Below are 22,054 nucleotides of genomic sequence, written 5' to 3' on the forward strand. Positions count from 1 at the left end.
GATCAGCGCGATGTGCCAGCCGCAGCGCGCTGGCCACGGCGGCCATTGGAGGGTGAACCAATGGCAAAAAGGAAGGCCTTTCTCTCTGTCTCTCACTGTCCACTCTGCCCGTCAAAAAAATAATAAAAATAAAAATTAAAAAAAAGAATCTGTCATCAGATAGGCCTAGCCCCAATCACTGCAGTCATTTGGGGAAGGCACCAACAGATGGAAGATCTTCTCTTTGTCTCTGAATCAATCAATCAATCTCTTTCAAATAAAGCTTTACAAAGAAAAATCAGAGTGGGTGTTGTGGCATAGCAAGTTAGGCTTCTGCTGCTCACCTGACATCAGAATGGCAGACCAAGTCCCAGATGCTCTTTCCAAGCCAACTCCATGTTAACATCCCTGGGAGGCAGCAGACCATGGTTCAAGGACTTGAGTCCCTGGCTCCCACCTGGGAGATCCCCATGGAATTCCTGATTTCTGGATTCTACCTGCCCAGCGCTGGTTGAACCTGTGGGTTGAAGACTTCCCTCATTTCCTCCCTTACTCTCTCTCCCCCTCCCTGCCTCCCTGTCCCTCCCTTTATACCCCACCCCCCCATGTGTGTGTGTTCCTTTGTCTCTGTCATGGTCCCTTTTAAATTAATAAATCTTTAAAAAATAATCAGTGGAAGCAGACAATGTGGGATGTTGTTCTTGGTATCATGATGTGATACTATGGATCCTTTTGTGTCAAAATATTTTAATCCATTTTCTTCATCCCCCTCTCCTTTTGCAGTACATAGCTAGTTCATGAAGAGGGTAATCTGCTAAGAGCAAAGTGAGTTGTTTTTCTCCTGTCCATCCCAGAACCATGAGGAGACTGAAGCAAGAGAGAGATGAGGTGCCTGTGGGCCCGGAATCTTGGAGGATGGCTCTCCACAATTCAGAATGGCTTAAACATGTCATGCAATATTCTACACCTTCTGCTTCTATCCCCAACCTTTACTTCCCTCTGCTCAAGTCAACCAGAGACAGCATGAGGACCCTGCTAAAATGTCTCCATCCACAGATCTCCTTGGTACTATCCCAAACCATGCAAACAGAAGCTTCTCAGGCCCATCCACCATGAGTAGACTCTCTGGGAGACAGATCTGTGTTGCTGCCTTGGCATGCCCTCCACAGCTCATTCTGAGATTTTACAAGGAGGTGACTTCAAGCTGGACAGACCTCCAGGGAATAAGAAAGACAAGTTTCCCAATTTCCCTGCACATGAGAAGTGGGGTGCAATATTGGGTCAGTGATAATGGCTTGCTGGACACAACTGCTCTCATGATCCCCACCGTTGGCCTCTTCCTCAGGTGAGGAGAGACTGGAGGGAAATCTGAGAATGTGGGCTACCTGCTACACCATTTAAATGAACACATATACATGAATCAACATGCAAAAGTAACAAGTGTAGTTTATATGCATTTTGTGAGGATGCCTTTAGCAGATGCCTTGTTTTCCTTTTCAGTTTGAGAAGGTTTCACATTGCTCACTTGATTAAGCCATGCTCAAGTTCAAATCTGCCTCCTATTCAGAGTCAGGAAGCACTTCTCTGTCCCCTGCATTGAGCTTCTCCAGAGACTGAAGAGGGAAGATAATAAAAAACAAAATATAGGCCTCAGAGTACGAAGGTATAAGAACAAGCTATAATTTTATTTCCTTGTGCATACTCCAGTTCATACCCCCCCTTCCAGAAAGAGGCTCAGAAATAGTAGGCACAATCTAGACTCTGTAAACTCAATACACGGACTTGAGAATCTGACGGGATTATCAGATGGTGCATACTAAGGACAGCATAACAAGGCAGACCACAAATGTAGGCTGGGAGGCTGAATGCATCCTATCAGGTATGTGTATGACACAGTCCTTATTGCTACATTTTCTGCAGTCTGGGACAGACAATGACCCAAGTTTACAAACAATGTGTCTTGGGGCCAGTGCTGTGGCATAGTAAGTAAAGGCAAACCCTGCAGTGCCAGTATCCCATAGGGGCACTGGTTTGAGCCCTAGCTGCTCCTCTTCTGATCCAGCTCTCTGCTATGGCCTGAAAGCAGTAGAAGATGGCCCAAGTCCTTGGGCCCCTGCACCCACATGGGAGACCTGGAAGAAGCTCCTGACTCCTGGCTCCAGATTGGCCCAGCTCCAGCCATTGCAGCCAACTAGAGAGTGGACCAGCAGATGTAAGAGCTCGCTCTCTCTCTCTACCTCTCTTCTCTCTGTGTAACTCTTTCAAGTAAATAAATATTTAAAAAAGTCTCTCATTTGTACATGTTTTTGAAAGGACAGAGATGTCCCTGGCACTACAGATGCTGTGGTTAATAAAACAGGGTTCCTGTTTTGCATGAGCTTAGACTAGTGGTGAATAACTTTAGAGATGTACATTTTTTGTTAGCATTTGAAAAGCAAAGTAACAGGGAAAGAAGACAGGGAGAGAGCTTGAGAGACAGACAGATATCTTTTATCCTCTGGTTCATTGTCCAAATGGCCACCGCAGCAGTGGTTGGGCCGAGCCACAGCCAGGACATGGAGCTCCATCTGGGTCTCCTACATGGGAGGCATGCACCCAAGGAATGGGACAATTTTCTGCTTTCTTGCCAGGCATTATCCAAGGGAGCTAGATAGGAAGTGGGGTTACAGGTACTAACATTCATGACCTTATGGGTGCTGATTTTGCAAGCAGCTGCTCAGACTGCTGCTCCACAACACAGCACCCTAGTTATGATTGTGTTAAATGCTTGATAGAGCAAGTGAATTCTAATCCATTAAGTCTGGAGTGCTGAGACATGTCTACATAGTCAGAGGTGGAATGAGGTAAAGGGGACCAGGGCATTGTTTTAGGAGAACAAAAATGAGAACTCAAGGGCAGGAAGGTAATGAATCAAAGCCAGAAGAAGGCAAGCAGGGAGAAGGAAATACTCATGTTTGGGAGCACTGGATGACAGGATGTTTGTCTAAAGACAAGTGTGCTCACAGGAGGTTAGGCACATGCATCTCACTGAGGCCCACTGCAAGGTCCTGCATCTACTTGCAGAAGAAGCTAGAGCACAGCTTCTCTTTCCTGTAAGGGCAGGAATAGAGTTTGCAACTGGCAGACAAGAAAGCAAAAGTGAAGGGAGTGGGCAGGGTCAGACAGCTAAGCTCCAGTCAGATCACAAAGACTAGGAAGGATGGCTTCAGGTGCCTGGGCCCAGCCCTGTCCCGTCTTCCTTAGACCCATCTGCTTTGGTCCAGGGAGCAATGGGAGAGTATGAATGGAAGCAGCTCTGCTTTGCTGAGCTTGATGCCCAGAGATGACCCACCAGGCTTACGCTGGGTGTCCGAGCCATATCTTGGGGAGCCTTGGAGTGGCATCCAAGAGCCCCTGCAGCCGTGGGAAGATCTCCATTGCCATGGGCCCCAGGAATTGTGCCCATGACACATCAGAGTACAGGACCTTGGAAATATTTCTTGGTAGTACGTGAACAAATCCTGTCACTGTGCCTTGGGCCAACTCTTACTAAGGCCTTGCATAGCCCTTTAACCCTGTGGGGAATGCCAAGGATCCCTCAGCACCTCAGGGATTCCAGCACGGAGGCAGCACTGAGGAGAGCAGGGAGTGAAATGTGCACTGAGTTTGCAGCAGGTTCATGTTGCACCATCAAGATGAGGACGGAGCAGCTGCCACCAAGCCAAGGATGATGGCAGGGATGCAGCAGAGGAGTTTAGCACAGCTTCCCGCCACTCAGCTGCCAAAGGCTGCTGGTCAGACAGCAGTGGCAGCTGTGCTGGAAGTGGTGCGGTGGAACACTGTTCTCCACCCTGCACTGGGGCTCGGCCATGGCGATGTCCTCTGCTGCCTTGAGCAGCATGGAGGAGGAAAAGGAGAGACTGGAGCACTAGCACTTCTAGAAGATCACGAATGCTCTCAGCCACTATGGCCCCAGAATGTAAGAGTTGGCACATTGAATAGAAAGAGAATTTTGCTACCAGACATTTAAAGAAGAACTGACTCCAATTCTTCTCAAACTATTCAGAACAATCGAAGAAGAGGGAATCCTCCCAAATTCTGTCTATGAAGCCAGCATCACCTTAATTCCTAAGCCGGAAAAAGATGCAGCACTGAAAGAGAATTACAGACCAATATCCATGATGAACATAGTTCAAAAATCCTCAATAAAATTCTCGCCAATAGAATGCAACAACACATCAGAAAGATCATCCACCTAGACCAAGTGGGATTTATCCCTGGTATGAAGGGATGGTTTAATGTGCGCAAGACAATCAATGTGATTCACCACATTAACAGACTGCAGAAGAACAACCATATGATTATCTCAATAGATGCCGAAAAAGCATTTGATAAAATACAACACCCGTTCATGATGTAAACTCTAAGCAAACTGGGTTTGGAAGGAACATTCCTCAATACAATCAAAGCAATCTATGAAAAACCCACAGCCAACATCCTATTGAATGGGGAAAAGTTGGAAGCATTTCCACTGAGATCTGGTACCAGACAGGGATGTCCACTCTCACCACTGCTATTCAATATAGTTCTGGAGGTTCTAGCCAGAGCTATTAGGCAAGAAAAAGAAATTAAAGGGATACAAATTGGGAAGGAAGAACTCAAACTATCCCTCTTTGCAGATGACATGATTCTTTATTTAGGGGATCCAAAGAACTCTACTAAGAGACTATTGGAACTCATAGAAGATTTTGGCAAAGTAGCAGGGTATAAAATCAATGCACAAAAATCAACAGCCTTTGTATACACAAGCAATGCCATGACTGAGAAAGAACTGCTAAGATCAATCCCATTCACAATAGCTACAAAAACAATCAAATACCTTGGAATAAACTTAACCAAGGACGTTAAAGATCTCTACGATGAAAATTACAAAACCTTAAAGAAAGAAATAGAAGAGGATACCAAGAAATGGAAAAATCTTCCATGCTCATGGATTGGAAGAATCAATATCATCAAAATGTCCATTCTCCCAAAAGCAATTTATAGATTCAATGCAATACCAATCAAGATACCAAAGACATTCTTCTAAGATCTGGAAAAAATGGTGCTGAAATTTATAGGGAGGCACAAGAGACCTCGAATAGCTAAAGCAATCTTGTACAACAAAAACAAAGCCGGAGGCATCACAATACCAGATTTCAGGACATACTACAGGGCAGTTGTAATCAAAACAGCATGGTACTGGTACAGAAACAGATGGATAGACCAATGGAACAGAACTGAAACACCAGAAATCAACCCAAACATCTACAGCCAACTTATATTTGATCAAGGATCTAAAACTAATTCCTGGAGCAAGGACAGTCTATTCAATAAATGGTGCTGGGATAATTGGATTTCCACGTGCAGAAGCATGAGGCAAGACCCCTACCTTACACCTTACACAAAAATCCACTCAACATGGATTAAAGACCTAAATCTACGACCTGACACCATCAAGTTACTAGAGAACATTGGAGAAACCCTTCAAGATATTGGCACAGGCAAAGAATTTCTGGAAAAGACCTGGGAGGCACAGGCAGTCAAAGCCAAAATCAACTATTGGGATTGCATCAAATTGAGAAGTTTCTGTACTGCAAAAGAAACAGGAGAGTGAACAGACAACCGACAGAATGGGAAAAAATATTTGCAAACTATGCAACAGATAAAGTCTTAATAACCAGAATCTACAAAGAGATCAAGAAAGTCCACAACAACAAAACCAACAACCCACTTAAGAGATGGGCCAAGGACCTCAATAGACATTTTTCAAAAGAGGAAATCCAAATGTCCAACAGGCACATGAAAAAATGTTCAAGGTCACTAGCAATCAGGGAAATGCAAATCAAAACTACAATGAGGTTTCACCTCACCCCAGTTAGAATGGCTCACATGCAGAAATCTACCAACAACAGATGCTGGCAAGGATGCGGGGAAAAAGGGACACTAACCCACTGTTGGTGGGAATGCAAACTGGTCAAGCCACTATGGAAGTCAGTCTGGAGATTCCTCAGAAACCTGAAGATAACCCTACCGTTCGACCCAGCCATCCCACTCCTGGGAATTTACCCAAAGGAATTTAAATTGGCAAACAAAAAAGCGGTCTGCACCCTAATGTTTATTGCAGCTCAATTCACAATAGCTAAAACCTGGAACCAACCTAAATGCCCATCAACGATAGACTGGATAAAGAAATTATGGGATATGTACTCTTTAGAATACTATACCGCAGTAAGAAACAACGAAATCCAGTCATTTGCAACAAAATGGAGGAATCTGGAACACATCATGCTGAGTGAAATAAGCCAGTCCCAAAGGGACAAATACCATATGTTCTCCCTGATCGGTGACAACTGACTGAACACCAAAAAGGAAACCTGTTGAAGTGAAATGGACACTATGGGAAATGGTGACTTGATCAGCATTGCCCTGACTGTTAATGAACAACTTAATACATTATCCCTCTTAGTAGTTTTTTTGCCTGTTCTACTTAATATGACTGGTTTAATTCTGTAATTAATACACAGTTATTCTTAAGTGTTGAAAATTAACTGAAATGTGATCCCTGTTAAACATAAGAGTGGGAATAAGAGAGGGAAGAGATGTATAATTTGGGACATGCTCAAGCTGACTTGCCCCAAATGGTAGAGTTAGAAACATACCAGGGGATTCCAATTCAATCCCATCAAGGTGGCATGTACCAATGCATCTCACTAGTCCAAGTGATCAATTTCAGTTCACAATTGATCATAATGAAAGGACTAAGAGTCAAAGGGAGCACATAAACAAGTCTAGTACCTGCTAACACTAACCGATAGAATAAATAAAGGGGAGAGTGATCCAACATGGGAAGTGAGATACTCAGCAGACTCATAGAATGGCAGATGTCCTAAATAGCACTCTGGCCTCAGAATCAGCCCTAAAGGCATTCAGATCTGGCTGAAAAGCCCATGAGAGTATTTCAGGCATGGAAAGCCAAGACACTCTGGCAAAAGATCTCTGTGAGTGAGATCCCAGTGGAAAGAACAGGTCTTCAAAGAAGGAGGTACCTTTCTCTGAAGGGAGGAGAGAACCTCCACTTTGACTATGACCTTTTCTAAACAAGATAAGAATCGGAGAACTCAGAGGGCTTCCATAGCCTTGGCAACTCATGACTGGAGCATAGGGAGATTACTGATGCCATAGACAGGAGTGTCAATTGGTAAAGTCAACAACAGGAGTCACTGTGCACTTACTCCTCATGTAGGATCTCTGTCCTTAATGTGCTGTGCATTGAGATTTAATGCTATAACGAGTACTCAAATAATATAGTTCACTTTGTGTTTCTATGGGGGTGCAAACTGTTGAAATCTTTACTTAATGTATACTAAACTGATCCTCTGTAAAAAAAAAAAAAAAAGAAATTATCAACTCCCAACTTGACTCTCACTGGGATTAAACATGACAAGAGGTCTGATCTGATTTCATCATCATTTAAAAAAATCATCTATTATTTTTCACTTTATGTTTCTGTGCGGGAGCCAACTGTTGAAATCCTTACTTAATGTATACTAAGCTGATCTTCTGTATATTAAGATAATCGAAATGAATCTTGATGTGAATGAAAGGGGAGAGGGAGTGGGAAAGGGGAGGGTTGTGGGTGGGAGGGACGGTATGAGGGGGAAGCCATTGTAATCCATAAATCGTACTTTGGAAATTTATATTCATTAAATAAAAGTTTAAAAAAAAGAAAGAGAATTTTGATCACTTCCAGTTAATCAGCAGAAACTGCTTCCTCAATATCTTAACTTGGACAAGATCTCAAACTGCACTGATCCTAATCAAGACATGCTACTGACCATTGTGAACGACTTTATAAATATGTTTGGAAATAAAGGATATGAAGAATACGGAAAGAATGGAAAGATTTCGCCAGCATCTACACTTCACATGCAAGTTAAAATCCATACTGAGACACTTTGTGAGACTGTAGTGAAACTGGCGAAGCAGGATGGGATTCCTGCTGCCAGCCAATCATTATAAAAATGTTTTTTAAATTTTCCAAGATATGGGATCCTTCAAAAACAAATATTCTGGTACATGGTGCTAGACTAGAAAGATTGGTCTGGAAAAATATCTCTGCTAGGTTGTGTCAAGGAAAGGAATGGACACTTTTGTGCTTTTCTTTGAGGTTTATACTAGAAAGATGCTCTGAAATTAATAAACTTTATCCCTTGCCCTTAGTTCCCTCAAATGTTCTATGAAGAAAGTACATAATCTGCATGCATCTAGACTGTTCATCATTTTTCCAGACAAAAGTTTCAGAAAAAATCTGCAATGTCACAGCAGGTGTGCATGTGGGAGGGACAGAGGCTGACATTGAAAGCCCCTGAAACTGGCACCTGAGCCACTTCCCAAAGGCATTGAAACAAATGTGGTATGTGGAAGACACCCAGGACTAGAGCATATTCAAATAGAGGTGTAGGCAGAGGTCCTATGAAGGAAAGATTGAATATTGCTGCAGAAACCTTCGTGTGTGCCCATTTCCCAATCTGGATACCCAGGAGAGTCATTCATCAAAATCTAGAACACTATCCAGAATATTCTGACGTCAATTATCTAAGACAGTGAAGGAAGGAGTGTGACCTCTTGATTACAGACTGCTCTGTCCTTTTGCTCTATTCAAGCCTCCCCAGGAAGGGCCATTTCCTTTGTACGCTGTAGCTGTTCAGATGTTAAACCAAGCCAGAAATACCCACGTAGACACAGAAAGAATGAGGTTAGGCCAAAGGTATGGGCACTCGGTGGCCCAATCCAGTCATTATGTAAAATTAACTATCATACTATGACCACACAGAAAATAAAAAATAAAATCAAGATTAAGGCAGGGTTTCTGCATCCATAGCCATAATCCTTGATATGCGTAGTCAGGCATGAAGAAGGGGGCTGGAAAGGGAGAAGAGGTAAAAATGGAGCCAAGAGAAGGGGTATACTAGGGGTCAGGAAAATGATGAGACTGAAAAGGCAAATGACAAAAGAGAAAAGAGTTCCTGAGGGGTGAGCAGAAGGAGTAAAACTCTAGGGTGAGAGCTGTATCTGAAGCCTGAGCCCCCAAGCTTACCTCAATCCCTCCTCCCTCACCCCATGACGACCAAAAATATCACTGGGCCAACCAGGGCCCATTTCCCAAAATACAGGAAGAAGGTATCAGAGTAGACATGGGCAGCCATCTCCAAACAACTCTCACTTGCATAAAAGGTTCATCCAAAGGCAGCTCCTCAGGACCCACAGCAGTGAAATGGGGGCTCCTGCCTGTCCTCATTTCTGGGCGTCTTTGGAATTCAGTTTAGTATAGTAAACCACAGCCAAGTAATGAAGGCCAACACATGTGTGTGTGTGTGTGTCTCTCTAGGGACACATACTCACCGTGGATGGCCCTGCATTTGTTGACTGATGCTTCATAGACTCATTTGTGTGATGAATAACCTCACTCATCCAGTCAAGTGATGGGTTCAGGAAGTGCATGCACCAACATCGAAACTTGGTTAACAATCTTGCAAGATTTCCAGCTTGGTAGGTCAGCATACCTGGGGCGGTTAGAGCCGACTATTGATTTCCTAGCATGGAGATCCCTCCCCTGCTTCCTCACAGGCTGAAACACTGGGGTTACAAGCTGTCCTGCATTCTCTTCACCTGTTCTTGCCACTATAATCCTGCTTATCTTGTTTGCCTAAAAGCTTTCAGGTGCTTGTAACCTAGCAGTCTTACTTTAAAACATAAATCAAGTTTTATTTCAGAATCAGGCTAAAGCCAGGAGCTCAAACTTCTTCTGTGTCCTACAAATTGTAGCAAATACCAAGTATTTGAACCATCATCTGCTGCATCCTGGTTGCACAGCAGTGAGCTGAATTGAGAGCAGAGCAAACAGAGTGTTCACATCTCAAATATTCAAGAGAGTCAGGTCCTGGCCAGGCCATAGTTTGGAACCAGGTGGACATCTCCCACTTTTGTGGCAGGGACCCAGGTTCTTCAGCCATCACATGCTGCTGTCTGTGAGCTACATCAGCATGAAAAGCCATCTGTAGCCATAGCTGTGACTAGAGCCCAATGCCCTCAGCTACAGGGAGGTGCTTGGTGTCATGAAATTGGCTTTGAGCGCTTCCCAGAAGAGCAGACCCAGGTGGGAATTTCTGCTAAGGGAAAAGACCTATCACTTCAACCCAATTCACCTGGCTTCTGCTCAGAAGAAATACAGTGAAAAGGGATCGCGAGCCCTTCTTGCATGTCTGCCTGACCTTCCAAGCAAAGCAATGCAGAGCCTTCTTGCCAAAACTGTTAGCATAAGCTACACAGTGGAGACAAAGCCAAACATGGACAGGAGTGCACCTTAAGTGAATCATGAGTATCTGACTATGCAGTCAATACAAACCAAACTGAAAACAATGTTGCTCCCTCATGTATCTCTCCTATTAATTTGGCTTTGTTGTAAAGAACTCTCAGAGAAGCATCTTATTTCTTTGGTCAAGAGGTCCCCAACATACACAGCTGTATGGTAAAATCGCCAGTGTGAGAATATGCTTTCTCATAGGATTAATAAGGATGGGAAGCTAGAAATCCCGGGAGATATGTTAGTGCTTTTCACAACTATGACTAGCCCCTGCCTGGATCATGCAAGTCAGATCAAGGTTGTGTTGTTTATGTGACTTTGATATCCCCAAGGTTTTCCAGACCTCACACATTTCATGTAACCAGATGCATTGATAACTGTTCGTCATCATCTACCAGGCTGCGAGGGTCAACTAACTTACTTAAGTGACATTCTCATGGGCCTCCGTCAACAGTCCCTAGTTAATCACCCCATGAATCCACTTGGTGTTTGTGACTGAATGCTTAGCATCTGAATCAGCCCTTTATATTACCTGCAGCGTACAATCCATGTGTGGGAAAGTATTAATTGTGTACACGTCTCCTATCCCTTGGTTGAGAGGTATCACAAAAGTCACCCAGGAAACTATTCTACCAAAAAAAAAAAAAACAAAAACAAAAACAAAAACAAACAAACAAAAAAAACCCAAAAACCTGATAGGGTTTAAATAGCACTGTGGTTTCAAAGTGTCCATTAAAAGTTCATGGTTTGGGCCGGCGCTGCGCTTAATAGCCTAATCCTCCGCCTGCAGCACCGGCACACCAGGATCTAGTCCCAGTTGGGGCACCGGATTCTGTCCCAGTTGCTCCTCTTCCAGTCCAGCTCTCTGCTGTGGCCCAGGAAGGCAGTGGAGGATGGCCCAGGTCCTTGGGCCCTGCACCCGCATGGGAGACCAGGAGGAAGCACCTGGCTCCTGGCTTCGGATCAGCGTGCTGTGCCAGCTGCAGTGGCCATTGGAGGGTGAACCAACAGCAAAAGGAAGAGCTTTCTCTCTGTCTCTCTCTCTCACTGTCCACTCTGCCTGTCCAAAAAAAAAAAAAAAAGAGTTGCCAACTTACACAACTTACACTGTCTTGAAAACAGCTGAAATGGTGGACTTACATTCTGGGAAAAAGAAAAAAAGTTCATGGTTTGGAACTTTAATTATTCAATGGGACAGTTTTTGGACATGGCGCCTAATAGGAAGTGTGTCAGTTATAGAAGTGGAGCCTCAATAAATGAATTAAGGTCTTTTCCCCAAGAGGGAACTCTTGTTCTTACAGAACTAAATTTGCAAGTGTGAGCCAGGCATGACGAGCCTGCTTCACACCAGCAGAAGTCAATTCATCCAGAAGTCGTTAAAGATATTTGAGAAGCATCACCAGCAACAGCAGACACGCAACTGTTGTGTTGATTATTTGCTCGAGTGGTACTATATTTATTTCCTGTGTGCTCTATTCAAAATTTCTCTTTTTTAAAAGATTTATTTATTTATTTGAAATTCAGAGTTACATGGGGTGGGGGGGAGAGATAGAGAGAGGTCTTCCAACCACTGGTTCACTCCCCAATTGGTCACAATGGCTAGAACTGCACTGATCCAAAGCCAGGAGCCAGGAGCTTCTTCCTGGTCTCCCACATGGGTGCAAGGGCCCAAGGACTTGGGCCATCTTCTACTGCTTTCAGGCCATAGCAGAGAGCTGGATTGGAAGTGGAGCAGCCAGATCTTGAATTGGTGCCCTTAAGGGATGTCGGTGCTTCAGGCCAGGACATTAGCCCACTGCGTCACTGTGCCGGCCCCTCCAAAATCTCTTTACACTCTGTTGATTGAACCAGTTGTAGAAGTGTCTCATTTTAATTAAATTTGAGCTTAGAAAACTAATTTGATGACAATGCAATTTCTGTCTGCCAAGTATATTTTCATAAATTTCTTAGAAAGATAAGCTTAAATTCTCTCCTCTGTTTCAAACATAATATTCTTATTTGACTTTAATGTCAACCACTGCTATAGCACCAGTGTCCAAATCATATTCATAAACAAGGAAAACAGAAAGATGCTGAAATGATGGGCTTGTTGTGATGTAATCTGCTTTAAAAAGCATTCTTGGCCGGCGCCATGGCTCAATAGGCTAATCCTCCGCCTGCAGCGCTGGCACACCTGGTTCTAATCCTGGTCAGAGTGCTGGATTCTGTCCCGGTTGCTCCTCTTCCAGGCCAGCTCTATACTGTGGTCCGGGAGTGCAGAGGAGGATGGCCCAAGTCCTTGGGCCCTGCACCCACATGGGAGACCAGGAGAAGCACCTGGCTCCTGGCTTTGGATCAGCGCAGCGGCCATTGGAGGGTGAACCAACAGCAAAGGAAGACCTTTCTCTCTGTCTCTCTCACTGTCCACTCTGCCTGTCCAAAAAAAAAAAAGCATTCTTAAAATCAAGCCTATTCCTTTGTACTTTGACAAGATTATGTTAAGAATTACTACATCTATATTCTTTTCTGGATTCAAGATGGTATTCAGAGTGCATTAAAATTTATAAATCTCAGGCACAATTTTAGAGTTTGAAAGAACCTCAGGGTTTTCTATTATCAGTTCATCAGCATCTTAGGGACAAATTACAAAGCTTCAGAGAAATGGCTGTGACTTGCTCAGGGTTCCCCAGCAGTAATGGAAGCATGGCAGGGACAAGGCTAGAACAAGGTCTTGTGGGTGTTTTGGTTTTTTTTTAAATGTATTTTTTGAGAGGCAGAGAAAACAAGCTCCTGTCTGCTAATCCAATTCCTCAAATGCCAGAAATTACCAGGTCTTGGCCAGGCTGAAACTGAGAGCCAAGAACTCCATCCAGGTCTTGACTGTGGGTAGCAGGAACCTAACTACTTGACCCATGACCTGCTGCCTCTAAGGGTGCACATTAGCAGGAAGCTAGAATCTGAAGCTGTGCCTGGACTTGAACCCAGATGTTCCAATATGAAATATGGGCATCCCAACCACTGTGTTAACCAGTAGGCCTGTCCTGGACCAAGGCTTGCTAGTTCCAAACTCTGTTTGCTCCATCTCCAGTGTCTGGATTGCAGTCACAGCCTTCTATGCCATTGCTCTCTGCTCCAGTTTCTTCCTACCTCTGTAAATCCTTTATAAATGCTACCAGCCAGCTCTTCCATGTGTTTTCATCAAGGTATTCTCTGGTTGAGAAACCTAAAAGGATGGTGCAGATTTGCAGCATTACAAATTTTCTATATCAAGTCCAAGTTGGCTATTTTTTGTCCCTGGTTTTGAGTCCTTCTTTGCTAAAACAAGTTCCTTTACCTCTGTGAGCCTCAGGCTTCTCACTCACAGAGTGAAGATAATGACGCCTGCACCTTGGGGGTGATCTGAGGATGGAGTGAGGGGCTGTGTGGATGATGATGGAAAACTCACCTCATGCCTGCTTCCAATAGCACACACTGGCTCTGCTCATTTCTCTCTTGGGTTCCAGATAAATACAAATTGGAATTATTCATCTGAAACAAAACAAAAACAAAATGTCAAACATGTACCTGCAATGGCTTCTCCACCAAGGAAACACCCAGAAGGGGGAATCCAATGCTCCTACTTCCTCAGGAGCATCTGGGACATTTCCCATTTCCACATATCCAGAGATCCCTAGTATCTCTTTCAGTAGCATTCATGGTTCAGGGCATCATATGGCTCATGTGCAAATGTAAAACAGTGCTTCTTGGAATCATTTGTCATCCCTAAGTTATATGCCAACCAGCCCTGTTACAATGAATCTTTGTTGAAGAAGGCAAGCAGATAATGGTTCCTATGCTCAAATTTTGTGACATTCATACCCAGAATGTTGAGAGGAACCATCACCAGGAAAATTCAATGGCTGTCAGCTGTGTCAACTGGGGTGAGGTCTTTCACTTCCCTGCCCCTAAGTTCTCTCACATGTTCTATGAAGGGAGGGGGTGCCCTCTTGATCAGACTGTTCAGTCCTGTTGCTCTATTCAAGGTTCACCAGGAAGAGCAATTTTCTTTACAAACTCTAGCTGTTCAGATGTTAAATCTACTCAGAAATTCCCATATATACACATCGAGAATGAGGCTGAGCCAAATGTATGGGCGGTTGGTGGTTCAGGCCAGTTATATAAAATTAATGTTCATACTATGAGCACACAGAAAATAAAACTCCAAGATTAAGGCAGGATTTTGGCATTCATAGCCATAACCCTAGATAAGCAAAGACAGGCAGGAGGAGGAAGAAGGGTTAGGAAGGGGAGAACAGGTTCACAAGGGAGCCAAGGGAAGGATTTTACTAGGGAGCAGGAAAATGATGAGGCTGGAAAGGTGAATAGCCAAAGACAAACAGTCCCATAGGGTCAAGCAGAATGTGTAAAACTCTAGAGTGAGAGAGCAGTTTCCTAAAGCCTGAGCCCTTGTGGTTCAGGCTATCCAGCAGCTCATGTGCAAATGTGACACACACCCTTTCTTGGGATCATTTTTCCTCCCAGTGTATATGCCAACTGACTCTGGTGTGATGAACTTTTGGTGAAGGAGGAAAGAAGACAATGGTTCACATTTTATAAGATGAGAAACAAAATGTTGTGAGGATCTGAACATCTAGAGAACACCATGCCTGCCTGCCAGCTGTGTCACTTGTGGCCATGGCTTTCACCACCCTGACCTGTAGTTCCCTCAAATGTTGCATGAAGCAGGTACATGATCTGGATTCACCTTGACTGTTCATTGTTCCAGAGAAAAAGTTTCAGAAGAAGCTTGTAATGACACATTGTTCTGCATGAGGAAGGGATTCGGGCTGGCCATTGGGAACCCCTGAAATTGGCACTCTAGCTACCCCCCAAAGCATTTTAAAAAAGTGTGATGTATGAAGAACCCCAGGACCAGTGCACATTCATGCATAGTGGCCATGTGTTTATTGTTAGAAGGAAAGTTGGAGAATCCAGATGACTGCGCACAAAAACAAAAGATCAAGGTAACTCTGGGAAATACCTGTTGCTCTGAAAGTGTTTCCTGAATGTAGAGAGGGAACAAAGTTTAATGCCACCATGAAAACCAACTACACCACGACCCTCCTCAGCTCCTGCTCTATTTGAGAGGATGGTGAATCGAGGATGGTTTTATAGTTGTCCATACTTTCCTTTTATTTCTTATTACAATTAAAAGAGAAATACATAAACATAATTAGAAATAAGCATGTTCATGCACAGAAGTTATAATAATGTTATTTTTGACCAAGAAAAAAAAAAGGGTTGGACTGAGGCGTATAGGAACATTGTCTTTGTGTGCTATTGCAGGTGGCATCAACTCAGGCTAAGTGGCTATGTATTTTAGAATGTTATACATAATATACATTTGAGACTTTTTACATATTTGGGGCATGCATCCTTACTGGTGCATTAACTTTCAGGCCCAATTCAAACCCCATATTGTCTTCTTGACCCAGTAATTTTCCTCAATAATGTTCTTCTTTGTCTCCCATATTAATCTTGCCAAGGTAAGTATTGGTAATAAGAACAAAAGTATCCTAAACATGTACAAATAGGAAAATGAGAAGGGAATAAAAAGTGTTCACTACAAAATCCAAGGAAATGAAGAAAATGCTGTGTGGGTTGAAATGAGATAAAAATAGTCTAAGAGAGAACAAAAAGCAAATGTAAAATTTCAGAAGTAATGTCATAATTATTCCAATATAAATAGTGTCAACACTCTAATGAAAAAGCAGATATCAGAATGCTTTAAAACTAAATCCAACCGTATACCGTCTACATAAAATCACTGTAGATTCAATAGAAAGGAGGTTCAAAGTGATGGACAGAAAAGGAAATGTAGAATTGTATCATAGGTAAAAAATCCAACTGGTGTGGTTATACTACCATCAGACAATTATATGAGACAAAAATCATTGCAGGAGACAAAAAGGACATTACATATTGATACAAATTACTGTGTTAAGAACATATAACACGGAGGGGCCAGTGCTGTGGTGTAGTGGGTTAATCTTTCCACCTGCAGCACTGGCATCCCATCTGGTTGCCGGTTCTGGTCCTGGCTGCTCCACCGCCAATCTAGCTCCTTTCTCAGGCCTGGGAAAGCACTGGAAGATGGCCCAAGTCCTTGGGCCCCTGCACCCATGTGGGAGACCTGGAGGAAGCTCCTGGCTCCTGGCTTCAGATTGGCGCAGCTCTGGCCATTGCAGCCATTTGGGGAGTGAACCAATGGAAGGAAGACCTTTCTTTCCTGATTCTCCTTCTCACTGTCTGTAACTCTGCCTCTCAAATAAAATAAATAAAATGTTTTTAAAAAGAACATACAATATGGAATAGGCATTTGGCCTATTGGTTAAGATACCAACCAGTTAGGATGCCTAAGTGCCATATGCATATACTTGGTTTCTAGTCACAGTTATGGCTACTGGTACCTGTTCTGCTAATGTAGATCACAGAGAGAAGTATGTGATGGCACAGGAACCTGGGTCCTGGCCACCAATGTGGGATACAGCTATAGAGTTTCAAGCTTCTGGCTTTCGGCAAACCTGGACCTGACCGTATTGAGTATGTGGGAAGTAAACAATCACATTGCTTTGCTCCCCATCCAGCTCACTGCTGTGCAAATAGGAAGCAGAAGATATTCGTTCAAATACCTGGGGTTTTGCCACCATTTTGAAGACCCTGATTGAGTTCTGTACTCTTGGCTTTGGCCTGATTATTCCCAGGCTACTGTGCTGATTTGGTGATTAAATCAGAAAGTCAAAGATATCTCTCTCTTTCCCTCCCTACCCCCCCTCCATCTTTGCCTTTAAATAAGTACATCTTTTTAAAAATCACCAGAATCAAACTTGATTCTTTGACAAATGAACACATATTACAAACACTTAGATTACAAAGGAGAGACTCAGAATCTTAACTCACAAATGAAACATAGACTGTTACCAACGAATTCACAGAAACAGAATTTTTTTTTTATCTTTTATTTAATGAATATAAATTTCCAAAGTACGACTCATGGGTTACAATGGCTTCCCCCCCATACCGTCCCTCCCACCCACAACCCTCCCCTTTCCCACTCCCTCTCCCCTTCCATTCACATCAAGATTCATTTTCGATTATCTTAATATACAGAAGATCAGCTTAGTATACCTTAAGTAAGGATTTCAACAGTTTGCTCCCACACAGAAACATAAAGTGAAAAATAATAGATGATTTTTTTTAAATGATGATGAAATCAGATCAGACCTCTTGTCATGTTTAATCCCAGTGAGAGTCAAGTTGGGAATTGATAATTTCTTTTCTTTTTTTTTTTTTTTTTTTTACAGAAGATCAGTTTAGTGTACATTAAGTAAAGATTTCAATCGTTTGCACCCCCATAGAAACACAAAGTGAAATATACTGTTTGAGTACTCGTTACAGCATTAAGCCTCAGTGTACAGCACATTAAGGACAGAGATCCTACATGAGGAGTAAGTGCACAGTGACTCCTGTTGTTGACTTTACAAATTGACACTCCTGTTTATGGCATCAGTAATCTCCCTATGCACCAGTCATGAGTTTCCAAGGCTATGGAAGCCCCTTGAGTTCTTCGACTCTTATCTTGTTTAGACATGGTCATAGTCAAAGTGGAGGTTCTCTCCTCCCTTCAGAGAAAGGCACCTCCCTCTTTGAAGACCTGTTCTTTCCACTGGGATCTCACTCACAGAGATCTTTTTGCCAGAGTGTCTTGGCTTTCCATGCTTGAAATACTCTCATGGGCTTTTCAGCCAGATCAGACTGCCTTTAGGGCTGATTCTGAGGCCAGAGTGCTATTTAGGACATCCGCCATTCTATGAGTCTGCTGAGTATCTCGCTTGCCATGTTGGATCACTCTCCCCTTTATTTATTCTATCGGTTAGTGTTAGCAGGTACTAGACTTGTTTATGTGCTCCCTTTGACTCTTAGTCCTTTCATTATGATCAATTGTGAACTGAAATTGATCACTTGGAATAGTGAGATGGCATTGGCACATGCCACCTTGATGGGATTGAACTGGAATCCCCTGGTATGTTTCCAACTCTACCAATTGGGGCAAGTCAGCCCGAGCATGCCCCAAATTATACATCTCTTCCCTCTCTTATTTCCACTCTTATGTTTAACAGGGATCATATTTCAGTTAATTTTCAACACTTAAGAATAACTGTGTGATAATTACAGAATTAAACCAGTCATATTAAGTAGAACAGACAAAAAAAATACTATGAGGGATAATGTATTAAGTTGTCCATTAGCAGTCAGGGCTATCCTGATCAAGTCACCATTTCTCATAGTGTCCACTTCACTTCAGGAGGTTTCCTTTTTGGTGTTCAGTCAGTTGTCACCGATCAGGGAGAACATATGGTATTTGTCCCTTTGGGACTGGCTTACTTCACTCAGCATGATGTGTTCCAGATTCCTCCATTTTGTTGCAAATGACTGGATTTCGTTGTTTCTTACTGCAGTATAGTATTCTAAAGAATACATATCCCATAATTTCTTTATCCAGTCTACCGTTGATGGGCATTTAGGTTGGTTCCAGGTCTTGGCTATTGTGAATTGTGCTGCAATAAACATTAGGGTGCAGACCGCTTTTTTGTTTATCAATTTAAACTCCTTTGGGTAAATTCCAAGGAGTGGGATGGCTGGGTCGAACGGTAGGGTTATCTTCAGGTTTCTGAGGAATCTCCAGACTGATTTCCATAGTGGCTTGACCAGTTTGCATTCCCACCAACAGTGGGTTAGTGTCCCTTTTACCCCACATCCTCGCCAGCATCTGTTGTTGGTAGATTTCTGTATGTGAGCCATTCTAACTGGGGTGAGGTGAAACCTCATTGTGGTTTTGATTTGCATTTCCCTGATTGCTAGTGACCTTGAACATTTTTTCATGTGCCTGTTGGCCATTTGGATTTCCTCTTTTGGAAAATGTCTATTGAAGTCCTTGGCCCATCTCTTAAGTGGGTTGTTGGTTTTGTTGTTGTGGAGTTTCTTGATCTCTTTGTAGATTCTGGTTATTAACCCTTTATCTGTTGCATAGTTTGCAAATATTTTTTCCCATTCTGTCGGTTGTCTGTTCACTCTCCTGACTGTTTCTTTTGCAGTACAGAAACTTCTCAATTTGATGCAATCCCAATAGTTGATTTTGGCTTTGACTGCCTGTGCCTCCCGGGTCTTTTCCAGAAATTCTTTGCCTGTGCCAATATCTTGAAGGGTTTCTCCAATGTTCTCTAATAACTTAATGGTGTCAGGACGTAGATTTAGGTCTTTAATCCACATTGAGTGGATTTTTGTGTGAGGCTAAGGTAGGGGTCTTGCTTCATGCTTCTGCACGTGGAAATCCAATTATCCCAGCACCATTTATTGAATAGACTGTCCTTGCTCCAGGAATTAGTTTTAGATCCTTGATCAAATATAAGTTGGCTGTAGATGTTTGGATTGATTTCTGGTGTTTCAATTCTGTTCCATTGGTCTATCCATCTGTTTCTGTACCAGTACCATGCTGTTTTGATTACAACTGCCTTGTAGTATGTCCTGAAATCTGGTATTGTGATGCCTCCGGCTTTGTTTTTGTTGTACAAGATTGCTTTAGCTATTCGAGGTCTCTTGTGCCTCCATATGAATTTCAGCATCATTTTTTCTAGATCTGAGAAGAAGGTCTTTGGTATCTTGATTGGTATTGCATTGAATCTATAAATTGCTTTTGGGAGAATGGACATTTTGACGATGTTGATTCTTCCAATCCATGAGCATGGAAGATTTTTCCATTTTTTGGTATCCTCTTCTATTTCTTTCTTTAAGGTTTTGTAATTTTCATCGTAGAGATCTTTAACGTCCTTGGTTAAGTTTATTCCAAGGTATTTGATTGTTTTTGTAGCTATTGTGAATGGGATTGATCTTAGCAGTTCTTTCTCAGTCATGGCATTGCTTGTGTATACAAAGGCTGTTGATTTTTGTGCATTGATTTTATATCCTGCCACTTTGCCAAACTCCTCTATGAGTTCCAATAGTCTCTTAGTAGAGTTCTTTGGATCCTCTAAGTACAGAATCATATCGTCTGCAAAAAGGTATAGTTTGACTTCTTCCTTCTCAATTTGTATTCCTTTGATTTCTTTTTCTTGTCTGATGGCTCTGGCTAAAACTTTCAGAACTATGTTAAATAGCAGTGGTGAGAGTGGGCATCCCTGCCTGGTGCCAGATCTCAGTGGAAATGCTTCCAACTTATCCCCATTCAATAGGATGCTGGCTGTTGGTTTTTTATAAATTGCTTTGATTATATTGAGGAATGTTCCTTCTATACCCAATTTGCTTAGAGTTTTCATCATGAAAGGGTGTTGAATTTTATCAAATGCTTTCTCTGCATCAATTGAGATAACCATATGGTTTTTCTTCTGCAGTCTGTTAATGTGGTGAATCACATTGATTGATTTGCGAATGTTGAACCATCCCTGCATACCAGGGATGAATCCCACTTGGTCTGGGTGGATGATTTTCCTGATGTGTTGTTGTATTCTATTGGCCAGAATTTTATTGAGGATTTTTGCATCTATGCTCATCAGGGATATTGGTCTGTAATTTTCTTTCAGTGCTGCATCTTTCTCTGGCTTAGGGATTAAGGTGATGCTGGCTTCATAGAAAGAATTTGGGAGGATTCCCTCTTTTTCGATTGTTCTGAATAGTTTGAGAAGAAATGGGATTAGTTCTTCTTTAAATGTCTGGTAGAATTCAGCAGTGAATCCATCTGGTCCTGGGCTTTTCTTTGTTGGGAGGGCCTTTATTACTGTTTCAATTTCTAGAAACAGAATTATAAGAGAAGTCTATGGAGAAGGAACTCCAAAAAACCAGATAATGAATATAGGGAAAAATTCCCTGCAAACATGAACACCATCGAAATTCTTTACAGAATAATTATTAATCATCATAGACATAGTACAAAAACGATGGTTAAGAACAATGCCATGGCATTCATGTTTTATGTGTAGTATACCAGAGTTAAAACACAAATTTAACTGGTTGTGATCTCTGAGTTTTGTGTTGTAGAAGCAATCAAACCTTCCTACCATGGAGGATAGAACAGAAAAAGAGGTGTTGGTAGGAGAGGGGCTACATCTTGGCCTCCCAGTGCAACCTGTAGTTCTCAGCACAGAGAAGCTATTGTAGAATTGGTCAGCTGCAGCCACCACACTCAGTCAGCAACTGAAAAAAGAATCTTAGGAATGGGAAAGATATGCCCATTTCTCATTTACTATTATGAAGTTAAATACTTCTCTAACTCCAGTTTCAATAACTGAAGATAAACCTCAGTTGCCAAAAGTGGGCAATTCTGTAGTCAGATGTTCCTATGTGTTTCTTTGTGCTTATTGTTGCTGGTGCTGCAGTTGGATATCTATGGCCTTCTCATCTCACATCAGTCAGCAGATCAACTATTCATTGTAAAGGTAGCAGCGGGGTGCTCCTTGAGTAACTATCTTGTGAGAATGCAGTAAGTGAAATACCAACAGAAAGATAGGAAAATTACGGGTTCTGGGATATAGAAGTGTCCTTTTTTCTTAAATAACTACAAGATACCAGGTTCTGGTGTCGGAGCAGACCACCACATTTTCTTTTTTCTTTTCTTTCTTTCTTTCTTTCTTTCTTTCTTTCTTTCTTTCTTTCTTTCTTTCTTTCTTTCTTTCTTTCTCT

At 42.5% G+C, this 22,054-nt stretch overlaps 1 pseudogene; it reads left to right on the forward strand.

Annotated features, from left to right (window-relative positions):
• Window positions 1-1,091: 1,091 nt before the first annotated feature.
• LOC138844826 (protein-L-histidine N-pros-methyltransferase CARNMT1 pseudogene) lies at window positions 1,092-8,240 on the forward strand (annotated as a pseudogene).
• The last annotated feature ends 13,814 nt before the right edge of the window (window positions 8,241-22,054 follow it).

The sequence above is a fragment of the Oryctolagus cuniculus genome, chromosome 12 (assembly GCF_051225735.1).
Source record: "Oryctolagus cuniculus isolate XC-2025 breed Fujian yellow rabbit chromosome 12, ASM5122573v1, whole genome shotgun sequence".
Taxonomy (NCBI): Eukaryota; Metazoa; Chordata; class Mammalia; order Lagomorpha; family Leporidae; genus Oryctolagus; species Oryctolagus cuniculus.